We start from the raw sequence: 19,835 nt of genomic DNA on the forward strand, positions 1-19,835 counted from the left end.
AGAAGCCAAGAAATATTTAATACGAGTTGAACATCCCTTTTCTGAAATGCTTGGGACCACAAGGTTTCTGTTTTATTTTTCAGATTTTGGAATATGTACATACATACACTGAGCTAGCTTAGAGATGAGAGCCAAGTTGAAACGTGAAATTCTTTTATGTTTCCTATACACCTTACCCACACAGCCCGACGGTATTTTGCATATTTTTAGCAGTTTTGGGCATGAGACAAAGTGTGGAATCTTCCACCTGCAAAGAGTTCTGAGTTTCGGAGCATTTGGGATTTCAGAGAATTTTTAGATGAGGAATGCTCACCCCTGAAAGAAGATGACAGTTGTAAAAATAAAGCCAAAACAGAAAAGAAAAAACAAAAAAAGCAGCGAGGAAAAGCTCACCACTGACTGTGGCATCGGAAAGAAAGAACTTGGCCCCCCGGGAGGTCAAGGGCAAATGTCTGCTCAACATGCAGACACCAGCAACATGGCTGCCAGGAGCGCACAACGGAGCCGGTGACGACTCCGAGAGGTCCCGGGGCACTGGCTGGCTTTCTCTTATGGCTGGTTTGTTTTTCTGTGTGTCTGTTCCTTAGCCTCCCACACCTCCCCTCCCCAGCTGGGGAAGGGCTGGGCAGCAGGACCCAGAGGCCTGAGGTTAGAGGATCATGTAAGACGCCCCAGGGGCTGGAACGGAAAGGGAGGCTCCATCCTAAGGCCAGGGTAGCAGCCAATGCTTTTAAACCAGAGCCCTAAGTTACTGCCCTAGCTACCTCTGGGGCTAGGTGGAAGGGTAGAACACGGCCCCAAAGCGCCTTAATTAGAGTCGTACGGTCATCTCACTAGTCAGTGTGGCTCATCCCCAATCCACGTGGCTTTGGCCATACTTGCCCATCTGGTGGCTCAGGACAAGGGGCCACACCGTCTTGTTCGTAGCGATGAACAAGAGTAGCTCGCTCTTGAAGCCACCAGGCCTAGGCACAGCACTAGATCAGCTCCTGATCAGCTGCTCCTGATCAGCACACCGCAGAGACTGCATGGAGCCCGCTGGCCTATCTTTAGGACCTTGCGGGCCTCAGACTGGGGCCTCCACCTGCTGAATTCTCTTCTCACCCCACCCTGAACCCTTCTGTCACCTCTCCTAGCCCCAAGGAGGAAGAGGACTGCCCACTGCAGGATGCCATTGCTTATGGAGAGACCGCCTTTAGTGCCCAATAGAAGCAAAGAGATTTCTGAGCTGAGATTTAGGTCAAACTGATACTAAAACCCAGACTAGAACTGTTTCCAAGAGCCTGAGATAAGAAAAGGAAAGCTCAGCGTGCCAGCGCTTCAGACCAAGGCCTCAGTGGAACGCTCTTGAACCACAATAGTATTCAATCGTGCATTTATTTATTATTGTATTTACACAGGCGAGTGAGGCCGACCTGGAGATACCTAGATCGCCCCTGGTCAGACTGTAAAAGTCTGTTCTCCAAAACCATAAGAATGCCTTTGCCTAGCAGCCCAAATGCTACTATATTAAAATGATCAAGTTTTCACTTAAATCCTCCTACACCAGCCCCTCTGCATGCACAGAGGCTCAGAGCAGCTACCTGTACTCAACAGCCAGGCCTTCCATCCAGCCTAACTACCTCCGAGTGCAGCTAGTCAGCAAAAGCCGGAGCCCAACTGCCTGCTCTTAACCAACCGCTCTGCAATGCCGGACACAGAGACGTCGATTCAGTTATTCACGGAAGGGAAATCCGTCAATCTCCCATATTTTTTCAACAGCTTTATTGAGATGTGTGACATAACACACATGTCATCTGTGGGCGCGCACAATCCAAGGGAAGACAGATCCCTACAGCCCGCGCCGTGCGCTAAGTTTAGAACATTTCCATCGCCCTACAAAGAAACCTCGTGCTCAGGGCCTGTCAATCTTGACAAATGGTTTTCCCAAAACAAAATGCCTCAGTCAAGCCAGTTTTGTTCCCGGTTTTTGATCCAGTATTCCTGCATGAGGAAGGAAGCCCTGCCGAAAGGTGAAGGATGCCGGCTCCAAAATGTCTGCAAGTGAGCAGCTACGTGACCTTGGGGAAACGGCGAGCCTCCCCGCGACCTCGGGGCTGTTTCAAAGAGTTAGTGCGATCCTGCACAGAAGGCTCTCCTTGGTACGTGTGAGCTAATTTTATACTACAGCCACACGTCTCCTGCAGCTCCTTCTCCACCATGACCGCCAGTCTCCTACCAGCTCCAGCACCCCCTTCACCACCTCCTCCAGGACCCGATCCTCCACCACTACCTCCTCCATCTCTACCTCCCCCCTCCAGCGCCGCTGTCTCCTCTACCACCTTCATCCCCTCCTCTGCCTTCCACTAGCACCTCCATCAGTTCCACATTCATCATGATCCCCACCTCTACCACCAACACCTTCCACCCTCAACTTCAACAAACTCCTTCCCTTGTGAAAGGCCACTGAAATAAACACCACAATCCCTCCTAGTATAAGGTTCACTTAGCCAGACATAGTGGTGCGTGCCCGTAATCCCAGAACTTGAGAGGCTGGAACAAGAACATCATGGGTTCAGGGCCAGGCTCAGAAAGTTAGTGAGACCCTGGTTCAAAAAAAAAAAAATGAAGCGGGGTGTGGTGGCGCGTATATGCAATCTCAGTAATTGGGAGCCCGAGACAGGAAGATCGATCGTAGGCTGGTGACTAGCCTCAGCAACTTAGTGAGGCTCTCAAAAAACTTGTCTCAAAATAAAAAATCAAAAGGGCTTGGGGTGTAGCTCAGAGGTAGAACAATCCTGGGTTCAATCCCCAGCACCATAAAAAAACAAAATAAGACTGGGGGTGCAGCTCATAGGTAGAATACCTCTGGGTTCAACCTCCAATAACAAACAAACAACAAATATATGTTATCCATGTATGTATAGTATATATATCACCATATATATATATATATATATATTAAACATAATAACATAAGTATGTATGTGGTTAACTTGTTAGAATAGTCGGAAAGTGCCTTAATCTACTCTGAGCTCTAGAGCAGCTTCACAGTAAGGACATCAGAAACTACCCACATGATAAAACTGACAACAACCACCTTTAAATGCTATGAGCATCAGTTAAGATGCAATGAGGGTATGAATAGAATTTGAACAACAAACAACAAATTTCCAAATGGGGTAAGATGCATTCTGACTCTGGTGCCGAGGAGTGCTGCCAACCGTGGCTCGACGTTCTGGAGAAGAGGGAGGGACCCCAGGCCTTAGTCCCTCTTTCCTTCTGTCACCTGCCTCTCCCTGTCGCAGAAGATCACACTGGGCTTCAGGACCCCTCACAGAACCAGCTGCAAATGTCTCCAAGAAGCAAGTGGCCAAATCCCTCCAGTGGCAAAAGGAATCCAGAGCCCCTGCTACAGTGAACCCAAGACCCCAAATAACAAGGACCGGGGTGCCAATTAGCCACACGGCGTGCTAACAAAGAAAACCGGGCGTGCGGAGGCCAGGTTTGAACCTCGGTTGCACTAGCAACGCAGGCAACCCCTGGCAGCCCTGAACTTCAGCTGACCTTGGTAATGTGGGGATGGAGACAAAATCCCCTCGTGCATCCCTCTGTGGGGTGCACAGTGCCACTGCAGTGCAGCTGAACCCTACTCCTCCAGGTGGGAGCTCTGTATTTTCTTTCCTGGTTTTATAATCCCCTGTAACATTTACATGAAGACCAGAAACTCAAACCACACATGGTTGGGACCATGATCTGAGAACGTGTCGTCCTCAGCGCAGCGAACCTGGTGCGCAGTAGGTAGACGACACAGCAGCAGTCTTCCCTGGTTAGCAAAGGGAGCTCAGGCAGCTCTCCCTTGTACTTGCTCAACATCAATCTCAGGGCTTGGAAAGGGCTCTCACTGTCCTGCCTGACCAGGAAAAGGCCTCAGGGTTGAACATGAAGTAATCCTTGGTAGCGGCTCTTCCTGTCTCCAAGTCCCTCTGGCAAGGGCCAGGGGTAAGCGGCAGCCCACAGCCAAGGACCTGGGGCAGAGAGAGGACCAGACCTGGCCCTGAGCTCCGGCCTGGCTCCCCACCGCAGACCTGGGCCAGGTGTGATGCGGTTGGAGGGCAGCTGCGCGGTGAGCAGGGAGCAGGAGCAGGAGCACACGAGCAGGAGCCGCGCCCGTCAAGGGGAGGGCAGTCCACGCGATGTCCCGTGGCCACACTTCCACGGAGCTTGGGACAGAGTAAGAGACAAATACAAATATGAACGAACAGTGCAGATCCCGGGGAACGGCCAGCTCTGACTCTCTGCCAAAGAGCCACGTTTCCTTATAAGATCAAACAGCCAGAAGTCAGTGCGGGGAGGACTGTGGGGCCCCACCTCAGTGGGAGCCGTAGGCAATAGTTCACCTCATCGCACATGAGAAGTCTTCCTGTGGCATTAGCCGAGTGTTTAGACACTGCCAGTGTGACAAGAAAATAACTTCACTCCCTGGGCTTACTTCCCCTGCCACAAAACCAGGTTTCTGGACCACATGACCTCTCGATTTCCTTCCACCTTCAAGGATCAGTCTAAGGCTGATCTAGTCCTAGAGCCATGGTTAATATAAGAGTGCTGCCGACTTCTGAGCTTCTGGCCCACAAGGAACAGAGGGTGTGTCCTCTCTTCCCAGATGGTGACGTGGGATGGTGCTTCCTGGGAGAGAGCGTCCTGTGTCCACTTCACTCTCTGCAGAGTTTCCAAGCTGTGGGACAAGGAGGGCAGAGCCTGAGCTTTCCCAAGGAGACAAGACTTAATACTTAGGGGGCCATGGCAAAGAGGAGAGCACCAACAAGGGAAAGCTCTGGAGATCTGAGAAGGTTCCTCATACATTGTAGCTGAGTACAGGTTCATGCAATTTGAGGACTACCAAGGCCAGGGGAGAACCACCAGTAGGCAAGCAAGACGACCCCAAGCCCAGAGAGGGCAGGGGATGTATATTTTACCAGCCCAAACCTCCTTACACATGGACATTACAGAGTCCCCAAAGGGTCCTGCCTCAACAGCGATGCAAATCAGTCCCATACTAAACATGACTCCAGGCCCAACTAATGAAGCTTAAATAAAAGCAAGCCTCAAAAGATCAACCTATTTCCAAAAGCTTAAACGTGCCTGAAATGAAGCCCAAAGTACTGAGAGGTTTATCTCCCTCCCCAAATAAGCCAACAACCAGCCATGTAAAATTCCCAATGTCTGGCATCCACACAAAAATTACCAGGCATGAAAAGAAAATAAGATGCATAATGATAAGATATGAAATCAGCCAAGAGAAGCAGATCTAGAAATGCCAAAGATGACAGAACCAGAGGACGGTATGCTGAGACAATGACGATCGTGTCTCGCGAGTTCCAGGAGGTAAAAGGAAGCGTGAGTCTGATAAGGAGAGAAATAGAGGTATAAAGGAAACAAATCCAACTTCTGGAGATTAAAACTACATGAGATAATGTAGTTTTAAAAAGATAATGGGAGGGATTAGCGGAGGACTGGATAGCACACTAGTCTACCCTAGCCACAGCCATGACCATCTCCAGATGTACCACGGAGGCTCCTCGCCACTGAGAAACCGTGTGTTCTGGGGAGCGGCGAAAAGCAGCCAGAGGGACACAGAGGGGACAGTGGCCAACCCCTCAGCTAGGCCATGGAAGGCAGCAGGAAGGAGCTTGGGTGTGGGCCAGAGAGAGCAGAGGTGGACGGCTGGCATCCTTCACCTTCCAGCTACGTCGCTGACTACATGAGTCAACAAAGGTCTCGGAACCCGTCTCACACAGGTAAATTTGGATGTTATAATACTGGCAGTAATACCTGCTACAACGGCTTGTTGGGACGTGAGTGAGACATAAAAAGTCTTGTCAGAAAGCACAGGCCAGTTCCTTTCTCCCCCCCCAAGGAAACAACCTTCTACCGTGGCTGCCTGTTGGAGGCTGGGTGGTGGGGGCACCGAGGGGGGAATGTGGAGGGTCTTCCCTGTCCTTTTTAATCAGAGGTGTACGTGGTCTTCCATGCTTGAACAGCAGTTATAAATGTCAACAGCCTGGCTATTCATAGGGCCACTCCAGCTTCCAGAGACAGCAAGGGAGGCAGGGCCAGCTGGCCTCCATCACGGACACCAGCTGCCAGGCTGTGTGCTTCTAATACTGTCCCCAAATGGAATGGCACTCGCGAGGAAGATGGAGGGTCACAGTGGAGTGTGCACGTACACACAGGCGGACACGCTGACACTGTCCCCAAATGCAGTGCCACTCGCGAGGAAGATGGAGGGCCACGGTGGAGTGCACACATGTGGCAGATACGTGCAAAACCATTTCCTGCATGGGCAAAGTATACACAGGTACAGATGGCCTTGCATTTCCCACCAATGAAGTTACAAATTGATTCTCTATGAGAAACTTTTCTCCCTAGCTTATGAACCTTGTTCACTATCTGTAGGTTTCCAGAGAATATCTTCTTTGTGAGCACATCTCCACCAGTGTTAGGTGAAGGCTGCTTTTCAGGCACCCCTATCCAAAGGCTCTTCTCTACCATGGAGTTCATCGCTCACAAGGCCCTGGATCGCGGATGATGCAATGGTCAGATACATCATCTTCAACCTTGCCTGGCGCCACTTCCTGAACTGCCCTGCCCAAGGAGCTGTGAGGAGGGGTCAGAGAAGACAGTCACACTCTCACCTGACCCTACTATAAACTGCTCACAGCACGACCACTGGGAGCAGAGCAGACAGCCTCACACCCCCAGGGGGTGACACTACCAGCCATAGTCTGACAGTCATAGAGCCACTGGGGGAGCCCATGGCTCCAGGATCCCGGCAAAACAGTGGGGCCAAGGGCTCTGTCTACCCAAATGGAGTCTGGCTGTGGAGTCTGAGGATATGAGAGAAGATGGAGTTTTCAAGCCAGGTCCAGGGCATGCGGGGCCATGGTTAGGAGGGAACAAATGGACAAGATGTGATGATGGCTGCGGAGGAGAGGGAAAATGGAGAGCCCCATCTTCCCAGGAGCTGGAGACCTGGCTGACAGGCGAGGGTGTGCTCACAGAGAGGGTACTGAGAGCAGGAACAAGCTCGGGGAACAGGAGGGTGAGCTGAGCCGAACACATAGCTCTTCAAAATGCTGGCATGACCCTGCTCCCAAGAGACAGGTCACTGAATGCGAGAAATGAGCCTTTTCGTTATCCAAGCTGGAAACTACAGCCAGGCCCAACTTCTTTATCCACCTTCTAACTGGCTACCAACTTCTGGTTACTTTGCCTTCTAAGTCTCCTCTCACCCACGCCCTCCCCTCGGGGACACGGAGGCACCCTGGGCTCAGGCTGTGCTGGGTCTGGTCCTGTGCGTGGAGACTGGGCACAGCCGGGAAGGACTGTCCTGCCCAAGTCACACTCCCCTGAGCCCCAGGAACCTGGATCATAGACCCTCTTACACTATACCCCACGGCTCCCAGTCAACCCGAGTCAGCAGGACACCAGGCTGCGCCGCGGTGTGCTGTATTGCTAAGCCAGGGTGGACGGACAGCCCAAGGCATGGATGTGTTTTCAGCTTGCCATCTCAGTCTACGTGGGCTCACCAGGAGGCAGCCCCATTGTAAGTTAGGGTCTTCAAGAAACTCATCAGTTCAACCCAACACTACGCTACGCAGGGCGCATTAGCAATTAAAGCAAAGATCCTGCCCCTATGGCATTTAACTTTATCTAGAGAAAACAGTGAGTAATAAACATACTATGCAAGTTATGGCTATCATTTAAGAGGGTGGTGCAATGGAGTAAAAGAAAAGATGGGAACCGGGGAATAAGAGGCTGTAGTTTAAACAGAACTCGGAGGAAGTGGGAGCGTCCCCTGAGATGGGGCACCGGGGTACCTGGTCCCCAGGTCTAGGGTAAGAAAGCCCCTCCAGGCAGGGCCATGCCGAGCGACCTCGAGGAGCCCTCTCGCTCCTCACCACCCCTGAACACTAAGTACCCAAGCGCCACTCTCCCCGTGGGACAAATGGCATTACTCTCTCCTTACACTTCCGTCACCCTTTGGAATTTTCTACCAATAATGAAAACTTTGTTTATCCTGTCCTTTTGTTATCCTTCTTTAGTGATTTCTTCTTTAAGCCTTACTACCAAGTGATTAAACCCCAGGATGCCGATGACACCCCCAAAGCCCCAGGGAACCCCCAGCAGAGCTGCAGGCAGTGGCCTGTGTTCAAAAAGAGAAATGCAGGGCTCTGTCGCTTTATCAAGAGCGCCGGGAAACAACTCGGCCACGGGACAGTCAGGAAGAGGAGACACCGGACGTCAGCTCCACGCTCACCTCTCCCTTCAACATCAATGACAACAAGCCCCGCGGTGGCACATGCCTGTAACCTCAGTACTTGGGAGGCTGAGACAGGAGGACTGCAGGTTTGAGACCAGCCTTTGCAAACAGTGAGACTCTCACTGACCTAGTGTGACTGTTTCAAAACAAAGATAAAATACGGCTGGGGTGTAGCTCAGAGAGAGAATGCTCCTTGGGTCCAATCTCTCTACCCCCCAAAAAATTACCAAAAAATCTCCTAGAGGTTAAAAATAATGTTGATGTTCATATCATAGTAACTTCAAATACTTTTTCATTCTTCCTAGTTAATAAAATATGAAGAAGGCGTGGGCATGGGGGCGAGGGAGGAGGGAGAATAGCCATTTTCTCAGAATCTGCCTGAGTGTGCATAAATATTTAACATGTTCCTGGGAACCAGCCAAGGTGAGTCCCTTGTGTCATATGTGATGGTGAGGCACACGTGGCCCCCTTTTCGCTGGGACTCGGGGGCAGCGGGAGCAGTGAGGAGTCCCGCCACCCCCATGCAGCACGCGGGGGTCACGGAGGAGGGGCCCGTGGGACGCAAAGTCAAAGACTCATGCCCCATTACGAAGCCAGTGTGAGCTTCATGCGGCCCAAGAATATAAAACTATAATCTAAACATAGCTCCTACCTTAAAAGACCAACACTTAAATAAGAAAGTAAATAAAGAAGCTCATGTTTAGATTATTTGGTATGTTTTAATAAAAGGAAAAATCTTAAGGTTTCTCTGTTCTCCCAAAATGTAGCTTTCTTAAAGGAACAGCTGCACTGCCTAAAATTTCATCAACCAGTGTAATTAATTACCATTTATTTTAAACATGACATTTTCCTTGGCTGACCAACACTCTTAGAGTAAATAGCCAGTAGTTGTTTTTTTTCTTTTTTTCTTTTTTCTCCTGCAACGGGGTAAACAGACATTTAAAAAAGCACCACACCTAGCAAGTGTGATCATCCTGATAAATGTCCTCCTCATCCAGGCGATGGGGAAGAAATGTCCTGCTTCACTCCAGCTTCAGAAACCCGTACACCAGATCTGCACATTCTACTTGCCACGTGTAAATAGTTACGACCTGGGAAAATTACCCAACTGTGAATCTATTTTAGACTTTCTTGGAGGCTTCAGAAACAGGGCTGTGGGCTGGGGAGGCTCCGCCCCTACACAAAGCCACCACCCACTTCCTGAGCAGAATACCATGGTGCTGGGCACCCCCCCCCCCCATGAGGTCTCCTCTGTGCTACATCACTCCGGAGCAGCTAGGAAGACACGAGGGACCAGGAGCTGCAGGAGGACGCTGGAAGGAGAACAGGGTCCCCAGGGCTGAGGCGGGGCCAGCAGCCTGGGGTGATGGGGCACTGGCCCCAGCACTGGTGAGACCTGGGTCCATGCAGGGCTCTGACAACCTCCCTGGGAGGTTGAGCTCCATCTGCTGTGAGGGAGGGACAGCCTGCTGGGACTGGCGAGAGCGGGAAATACCTAAAAACAACAGGATCCAGGCTGAAGGCAAGGCGCCCAGAGGCCCGGAGCAGGCAGCAGCCGGAGCCCAAGGCATGACGGGGCAGGCCAGCCTTCGAAGGACCCCGGCACGCAGGCCAGGCTGTGCCTCCCAGCACCAGCACCCTGCAAATACCTGGTGCAGTCACAGAAACGCGTCTGGAGGGAAAGCCAGCAGCAGAGGCCACCCCCAAAGTCAGGGCCGCCCAAGTGCAGGCTCCCAAGACACCCGGCACACTGCTGCCTACCAGGGCCCAGCCACATGGCACCAGGCCTTGAGGCTCTAACCTTGGCAGGCTGGGGGCCCGTGGGGGCATCTGCCCAAAGAGCTCCATCAGAGGGGGCCCAGTGGGAAGATGGGTGGGACTGGCTGTCTCCAAGGACACCTGAGGGCCAGGAGGAGGGGAGTGGATGGCAGCATGGGGCGAGGCCAACAAGGAGGAGGAGGGAAGAGGAGGAGGAAAGTGCCAGCAGGAGCTGGACATGGTGAGAGGCAGGCATCCTGTGGCACACAGGAGCCCAGGCACAGGTGCAGGCTGGGGAGGTGGCCCGGGTCTCCTATCAGGTCACCTTCCCCTCAAAGAAGACTCCCCACAGAATCCTCCAGGGCCCTTGCAGGCCTCCCTACCCCAACAGGATAATATAGATCTCGGTCTGTCTCTCTCTTCTCTCTCCACCCCCACACACATTGAAAATGTCCAGGTCTATGTATCTGTGTTTACTTACTTGTTGAATTTCGTTGACCCTAAGACATAGCCTCCATCTTAGTATTCTTGAAATGCCAACTTTTCACAATTTAGGGATTGATCAATTTTATTTATTTTGACTGAAAAGCTATCGATAAGATTGACTTCTGCTTAGCCATGCATGGTGGCGCACGCTTGTCATCCCAGCATTTGGGAGGCTGAGGCAAGAGGATCCAGGTTCACAGCCAGCCTCAGCTACTTAGTATTGGAAAGAGGCATCAAAATGTATTAATGTGCTGTTATTGTAAAACTGCTTTGATAATTTCCAAAGTATAAAATCTAGTCAGAGCCTAGGTGCTGTGCAGGCACTCAGGCAGGGAGGGGCTGCAGCGATGACAGTGCAGAGTTCCTCTCTGTCTTTGCCCTTCATTCTAATCATTAACCTATAGTAAAAGCCTTAAGAATCAACTGAAGCCATTAGCCCTAAAATTACAAGAGAGCCAACAGGTGCCTCTGTTTACCTCCTCTCCTTTGTGATCTGGTTTGGGCATAGGAAAGGTAAACTTTGTGTGCTGCTTCAAAGCACCCTAGTTGATGAGCAACCAATACTGCCCAATACAATAGAGCCGAGGGCCAGGTAGATTCTTGACCCTTGCACTTAGTAGTGCACTGTCCGGAGACAAAGAGGCACCACCTGGCTAAGGAATAAGTAACTAGCCCATTGCCTTGGTAACGCTGATGAGAAAGATACCAATACAAAATCTATTTAAGGGCTGAGGTCCCCAAAAGGGGCCGGAGTTCCATTTTCGGGCTCCCCAGCATGCGGGTCAGCACGCTGCTTTTTTTCTCTTCTCTATTTCCTACTGATCTATTTCCTACTAATTTTGTAATAAAGATTTGTTAAAGCTGCACTGAGCTTCCCATTAATTGCTCTATTCAACCAACCTTAGTTGAATAAGAAAAAGAAGCCTACCATTTCAAACTGTAACACTTAGTGAGGCCCTTTGCAACTCAGTGAGACCCTGTTTCAAAATAAAGAATAAAAAAATATAGGGCTGGGAGAGTCGCTTGGAGGTAGAATGCCCCTGGGTTCCATTCTCTGTACTGCAGAAACCTAAATAAATTTTTTTGACTTCTGCCCTCTTACGAACAAAGACGTCCAATATGATTGAATACTTTGCTAGTGGCTCTGAGGGAGGGGCCTCCATCTGGACAGTAACACATCCTGCTGCCTCCCGCTCTCCAGCACAAAAACACCCTTTTGCTCAGGAGGGGAAGTGGCCCTGGTGTCCTCATTTGTAAGGGAGAGGGACAGGAAGGTCCCATCTCAGAGGGACGGTAGGCGGGCTTTACTGGACGACCCCAGTCGAGTCCTTGGCATGAGAACCAGTGCACCATCGCTGGCTTGGTTTCTCATCAATACGATGTTTACCGTGAAGGTAAACCTCAGAGCGGGTGTAGGGTGAGTCAATGCGGGTGCCCAGGAAGGGCTTCAGCTTTCTGGGGTGTGCCCCCACCTGCATTCCCCACCGAGTGCTTGGTCTGCAGGCTGCTCGATACAGACATTGTTGAGCTGCATCGGGAATGACGCGGCATGGACAATTAATCCCAGTCCCCACTCCTTGTCCTCACACAGCACATGGTTGACTCTAGTCCAGGCTACGCTGGCCCAGTTGGTTTCTGCACCTGTCTGCCTCCCTCGGGGTTGGGCGTTCTTTGGAGACAGGGTCTGATCATGTTCATGTTCGTCTTGTAGCACAATATCCAGCCATGACCGGCCTGCCAACTGCATCCATCCAGCAGTGAGCGGACACATTAGCCAAAGCCATTGGAATATTTACAGGGAGGGGTCTCGATGAATGCATCCCATTACCCAGACTATCCAAGCACACAGTTTGGCCTGTCAGCTGGAAGAGTCACCGAAGATAAAAATAAGGAACATTCCCAAAGATCTTTACATCTTCACTTCAACTGTAAGAGTACAAGTGACTGTTAGCAAAGTTCTTGAAGAAAATGCAGTCCAATAAAATCTCTGGTCCAGACATGGGTGCAGAGCATTAAGAAATGAAAATGGCACCGAATCACTCTCTGAACAATACCCATCGCAAGAGCAGCAGACTTTGGGAATGAAATTCACTTCCAGGGACTAATCCCAAAGCCAAGGCTGCAAGTGTTGACTTGACTCGCTGTAAAAAGATGAAGGGAGCCAGGCATGGTGGAACGCACTTGTAATCCCAGAAATTGGGAGGATGAGACAGGAGGATCACAAGCTGAGGCCAGTCTCAGCTACTTAGTGAGGCCCTTTGCAACTCAGTGAGGCCCTGTTTCTTTCTGTTCTTTCTTTTCTTTTTTCTTTTGGTGGTACTGGGGTTCCTGGAAACCCTTCTACCTCCGGGCTACACTCCCAGACCTATATTTATATTTTTATTTGGAAACAGGGTCTCTTAAGCCAGCAAGGCTGGCTTCGAACCTGCGCGATCCCCGTCTTCGCCTCCCAAGCGCGGGGATTATAAGTGTGTGCCACCACGTCTGGCAAGACCCTGTTTCAAAATAAAGAATAAAAAATAGGGCTACAGATGTAGCTTGAAGGTAGAATAGCCCTGGGTTCCATCCCCAGTACTGAAAAAAAAAAAAAAAAAATAGGGCTGGAGTTGTAGCTCTGAGGTAGAATGCCCTGGGTTTAATTCCCATTGTCAAACACAAAGACGAAGGGCACTGAACAGTAAACCCAGAGCCACAGCACTCACCAAATGAAGTCTCAACCAGGACCCAGCTCACACCAGAAAACTGGAGGTGACAAGCCGGTGTAGGGAGCCGAAGTCTTACTCAGTCAAAACCCATTCCAGCAAGCGTGCTCTAAGATGAAAGTCCACAGCCCTTTCTGTAAAGAACCCCAAGTGACCCAACTCTTACCGAATACAGCCGGCAAGCACAGATCTACAAGTGAATGAGCATGTCCATTTAATAAAACTTTATTTGGCAAAGCAAGTAGGGGGCTGGGCTTGGCCCAAGGCAGCACCGTTCAGTGCCCTGAGCTAGGCATCGCTGAGATGGAACCAAGACAAGCAATTCTGGGGACATGGGACCAGAGGGAATTCATAAGCCCTGCCGCTGAGTCCAAATAGCCACCAGCGCACTCAGCCGCGGAGGCTTAGAAGATGCTTCGTTTCAACTTCAACGGATGTTTTTAAATTCAGAAATCAGGAAAAGTATGAAAGTTTAAATGCTGCCCTTCAAAAGTAAGTAACAAAGGAACCTTAATAACTCAGATAAAATTTCTATTCACATGTTTTGTTTCTAAAGTGCAGCTCCACACTATGTGTACATCATTTTACTACTTTCCATTTTTCTAAAGGAAGATAAATATTGCCTTTATCAAAATTTCTGTTATTGGTGCATAATCTCATCTCCAAATCCCAGGAAGCTAGATGCAGTTTAGGATTAAAAATACTATGTATAATGAAATGAGGATGTAGTGTCCACAGTGATGAAGCTGGACACACCGGGGTCCAGAGTGTCCCTATAAACCCCATCACGTGGCCAAGGCAGACCATGTGGAAGGCAGAGGTCTGGACAGGTCAGTCCCATTCTGTCAGGCCATGCCAACAATGTGCTGTGGGCCTGTACCCAAAGAACTCCCAGAGCCCTCTCATTCCTAACTACATAAACTCTACCCTCCTCCGCTGGCGAGGTGGGTCCGGCCATCATACCAAGGTCCTCAGCATCTCACCCAGTTCTCCAGCCAGTCCCGCCTGATGGCCAGGGTCCTGGCTCTCGGCACACCCTCATCCTGGGGAGGTGTCCCAACCTCCCGGTGGAGGCAGCCCCTAGTCTCCGTGTCCCATTTCATTTGCTCCAGAATCATCACCATTATTTACTCATTCCACAGCTACGTCCTCCATTAGGACCTGTGAGGTCTGGGGATTTGTCTGACACTCCAAGATGTCTCCTGAGCCCCCCAGAGGTGCCTAATTTCTCCAAGACGGTAGAATTGGGAAGTATCAGCCTAGAACAGACCAGACTCAGACGTATAGGTGAAGTTAGTTACCCTCTATCTGCCAGACCCCTGCCCACCACACCAAGCCAATATTTCCATCCTAAAGCAGAAAGCAAGGTAAGATGGTAAAAAATAATTCTAGTGCTTCTGTATATATAAAAAAGTCACATATCAGTGACTCACTGGCTAGAACATATACCGATCCAAGCCACAGCTATTAGTGAACATAGCTAGAATTAGAAAATTATTTGTATGTTGAAGATTTTAAGAAGAAATTTCTCTCTATAAAACCCTGGAGATTTCTCTAATTGCTGTAATTGCAGATTGCTTAAGACTGGAACCCACTGTAAATCATCCCGTTTTCTGAGAAATTCTGGAACTGTCATCTAATTTTCCAGGAACACAGAATAAATGCTGCCAAGTCTTGCTGTTGGATTTTTACAAGAGTAAGACCATGCCTTCAAAAGCCACTGAAAAGCACTGTGCGTTTCCTCAAAGGAGGAGAGAGAAGCCTGGGGAATGCTCACCGTGGGTTCCCTTGGTGTCCCAGCTTCTGGGGCAGCAGCCTTGGGCACCGCGGCCGCCATGACAAACACCAATGGACCTACAAAGTAAGGCACTGACTTGAGTGTGTGCCTCTGCCTCTTCTGTGTGCACCAGCAGGAAATGGAACCCGCCAGGGGAGGTGAAGGAGAAGCAAGAGCGTCTTTGTGTCCTGCCCTTCCCTCCGCCGCGATCTGGCTCTCAAACTCTATCCAGGATCCAGCCAATGATGATGACTCGCTCAAAAATAACTCAAATAACTGTTAGAGACACCCCTGGACAAGCTGCCTCAGGGTTTGCTTGGTCCCATTTTCTGAGGACTGCGAGTGTCGAAGCCAGGAGGCGGGCTGGGCTGAGGGAAGCGGTCTGTACCCAGATAAGCCAAAGCTAACTGGCCGCATGAAAACCAGACCTGTGACCTGGGGGTGCAGTACACAACTTTAATAACCACGGCCTCTTTAAGAACAAGGAAACGGTTATGTCTCCGGCATCGGGGAGCGCCTTCCTGGAGCTCACACACTGCACAGGCCCACAGGCTGCTCAGAGCTTCACAGTCTGCTGCCGTGTTTGTCTCTTCTGGCTCGTAACCCATGTTGGCTTCGGGTCAAAGTCAATGATTAGAATGAATGGTATTCCTAATCTGTAGCCTTTATCTGAAGGTTTGCTCTACTTGGAGACCAGGAAGAATGAAAAGGATTTCTCTTTGGGGCCATAACACCATAGGCAAATTCTCAGCAATGTAGCTAAAGAGACTTTACAGACTAAGGAAGAATTAAAAAAAAAAGTACAAAACCCCGATCAAGGCTAGAGTAGATGGAAGTTCTTGAAAACCTAGAATTGTTCCAGGTAAAGGAAGGAGGCCCATAGAGAGATGGTACTGATGATGATAAGCCCAGATTCCACTCATCAGATCTGAGAAATTAAGGACCAGCCCTGAAAGATGTATCCTTCTATGCAAAAATAAAAGTTCAAAATAAAATCTGTTTTAGACAGTGAAGGAGACCTGCAGATGAAACTTTTCTGGCAGCCCATGAAGAAGCGTTAGAGAAATTGAAGGGAAAGAATGGTCCACCGAAAGCTACCCAAAAGCCAGACTGTAGAAAGGATGCCCTCTGTGGCAGGTGGATGACAACCAAGCCACAGAGTTGCCTGCAAGAAATCACTCCCTTTCCTATTCCTACTCCCTCACCTACATCCAAATAACCCTGATATCAGTCATCATTCCAACTTGCCATTTGGTACTTTAGAGCCAGGAGCTGAAAACACCTGCTTCCTCCAAAGTACTAAGCCAAGGTATCAACAAGCAAGTTTATACTACAATTAAACTCTTTTACTAAAAGATGTTGTGGTCTAATGGGAATCGCTATGTTAATTTCTTACAAGCAGAGCAAAATAAGAAGACAAAGTATGCCAAGGTTTCCTGCACCGTGGAACCTGCCATAACTGTTTCCCTGGAGATGTGCTAGTCAGAGGAATTGTCCAGGAAAGGATGGAAATGACCATACATTTGTTCTCTGGCTTTCCATCAGCAGCATGGTGCCAGAATCCAATGTACACATTCACCCATACCAATTAGTACGGCTGATACAAAAAAAGAATCTGGGTGGCCAGCTAAAGCCACTGGTTCCTTCTGCCTTCTTCCTTTTACAAGTAATACACTGTACCATCTGAAATAAAAAGAGACTATGAGAGACCCAGGTGTGACAAAAGAGGCCCTGTTCACATCTCCTTACAGCATGGGGGAATCTGCACAGGAAACTTTTGGTCGCCACTTAAAGGTTTAGTTAGGATACCCGCTTTACATGGGCTAGCTTCTTCCTACCCAGAGATGTGTATCGCAGAACAGGGAACCTTGAGAGAATGTCTGTGTGGTCACAGCTGTCTGTGCAAGATATCCAGCGGGAGAGAATGACAACAAACGCAACAAATTCAACTTTCTCGGCATCTCCCTGAATCCTTGGTCCTCTTCCCTCAGGAGCATCTATTAGCATCGTAAATACTGCATCACTTTGGAAAATGTTGACTTGGCCAAATTCCCCCAAAAGCCCCAAAGGAGGTTGTTTGTAAGAGTCTCACATGTGCAAATGCTGTCGCACACCAAATTTTCCGTAGGTGAGAGCGCTGAAGAGACTTGGACCAAGTCTCTCGCCGAAAATGCGGGGGGGAAATCGCTAACATGGGGTCTCCCAAGTGTGAGCCGACTCCTCTAGAGCCCCGCAGGCAAGATCGGCAGTCTCGCGCCAAGTCTCGCGGGAGCAGTGAGCGCAGAGTCTCCCATCAGCGAGTGCAGCGTCTCAGGGAATCACGCATGCGCGAAGGCGGAGCCTCACAGTCTCTTGCCAAATCTCGCGCAGGCAAACTTGGTCTCAGCCGGAGTCTCCCGTTGGGGAGCAGCCTCTTGCCTGCGCCGGCCTGGTCTCACGCGCATCAGGTCTCTTAATGCGAACTCAAAGTCTCAAGCTTAATCTCGCCGCGTTCTCCCTCTGAGCCTTTCCAGCGCCAGCACAGACTCCCACCCCGAGCCTCGCTTGTGGGCATGCGATCTCACTCCTTAACCTGATTCATACACAAAACAGGCAAATTGTCAGCCAAGCTAATAGGAACAGAAGTGTCCTAAATTTGTAAATTTTGCTACCGACCGTGCAAGCATTTCTCTGTGATCCTTCAAGTTACCATTAAAGCGATGGGAGAATGACCCCGGAAGAAGTCACTGGAGCTGAAAGGAAGCAGCGGAAATAAAATGGCCAAAGCGATCCTGCTAACAGCTTCCTGCTTGCCTGTCCCTGACCCACTGGTGCAAAGTTAGTGGCTGGCATCTACCTCCTCCAGGCCCCAGCGAGACCCAGGAACCCTAACGCTTCCAAACTCTGCTGATTCAGTCACCTGTCCCTAGGGTAGGAATTTTATGTTTCGCCTGCCCGGCCTCCACAGTACCCAAACATGAAATCAGATGTTAGACATGGTTAAGATCTACAGTGACTTGACTTTAGATAGAGGAGTTTACATTCGACAGAGAGCTCATCCAATCCACTGCAGATCTTAAGAGCAAAAACAGATTTCCTGGAGAAAAAGAATTTCGTCCCTTGACAACAGTTCGCGGTTCGCAGCCAGCCTCAGGTACTTAGGCCCTCTGCAACTTAGTGAGACTCTGTTTCAAAATAAAGAATAAGAAAATAGGGCAGGGGGTGTAGCTCGTTGGTCAAATGCCCCTGGGTTCCATCCCTAGACACACACACACACACACACACACACACACACACACACACCATAAGATACATAGCAACTTTATATCTATAACAAAATGCTTTCTCATTAACAGATGTAAAACGACTAAGAAAATATGCCAATCATTATTGCCATTTTCTCTTCCTCTGATTACAGAGGTGTATTGACAAGTGTGCCTTGCTGTGTGGGTTAAACATTTCCTTTTACTTTGGAAGATTAAGCCTTTCTTTGCAAAACTGCATGATAAATAATGTATAGAAATCTGTTGCTCTTAATTGAGTTTTGACCTTATCATAAAAATTTAAATAATCTTCATTATAAAGTGAGTATTCCTTGATTAGATTATATGTAGTTCACAAAAACATTTCAGGCAAAGGCAGAAGTTGGCTGATAGTAGTGTGGACATTTTTCTTAACAGTGTTAATACTTATACTCATGGATCTAATAACTGAGCTTCACCATGCCTTTGTTCTTCTGATACTGTTTTGTTTTCCACTTTAAGGGCAATTTGTACCAGATAAATTAAAACTCTACAACTGTCATACACTTGGGACATGTTGCGCTCAGGAATACTTTTTTTCAGGAAAAGTATGTTGGACATTTCTTATGAACTCTGGAGACACCGGCAGAGAGCAGATGACTTTCACAGGTGTTTCATATTACAGCTAACTGCACATTAGAATTATGATAGATCTGAACTATATACACTCTCCATTGGGGTGACAGTCAAATTGACATCTTCTACTAGAAAAAATAAGCACGATGCCAGCCAGTGACCAAATGGCACATCCATGACCAACGCAGGCTCACCTGTTCATCTCCTAGGGCAGGGGGCATAACACCTTTTGGAAATGCACCCACTGGGGGCAGTGAATCTAGGCAATCAATATTATCTCGTCTGCCAATTAAAAATGCTTTTTATGCTTACTTAGTGGATTCTGAGGCATCACTAACAGGTCACAACTGACAATTCAGACATAAGTCAGGCTCCCACCCGAGGTGCAGGCTCACCACGGCCCAAAGCTACGAGGTCAGTAGGTCAGGGACCATAACCTTAAGCCAAAACAGACCTCTCCTCTTTTAGATTTGATTTTCTCAGGTATTAGAGTCATAGAAAACTGATTAACTTAAATCAGTCCCTGACACTAATATTCTTTCACCTTTTAGTTACAAATCTCATCTCTTTGAGAACTCCAACTTGTTCCTTCCTATACCCAGAAGAGCATGGAGTATCAGGGACCCAAGATGCCTTGCTAACTAATTAGATTAGATTAGATAGCAGAACTGCTACCAGGCAGGTTAAGTAGTAAAATTTAATTTGAAGATTAAATTAGAAGAAAAGCTGCAGGATTAACAGGGGGTGGACAATACGTACCGTCCATAAAAGGTACAACACATCCATTGTTTATTAAAAATATATAACTTAACATTCGTGATATATTAAGATGATCACATTTAAATTAAGGACAGAGTATTTGCATTCTAAATCTTCATAAAAGGATAAAAAAATTACTGATATTTTAAGCATTAAGAGGAAAATAAAGGCTAAGTGGGTGATGCACGCCTCTA

General features: G+C 48.9%; 1 protein-coding gene across 1 annotated transcript in view; it reads right to left on the minus strand.

The window, feature by feature from the left end:
* The window catches only part of GRB10 (growth factor receptor bound protein 10), a gene marked incomplete at its 3' end in the record, with an annotated part of 109,447 nt that overhangs the window by 78,567 nt on the left and 11,045 nt on the right, over positions 1 to 19,835 (minus strand). The gene's annotated exons all lie outside the window — the stretch shown is intronic.

The sequence above is a fragment of the Muscardinus avellanarius genome, assembly GCF_963383645.1.
Source record: "Muscardinus avellanarius genome assembly, chromosome: 9".
NCBI lineage: Eukaryota > Metazoa > Chordata > Mammalia > Rodentia > Gliridae > Muscardinus > Muscardinus avellanarius.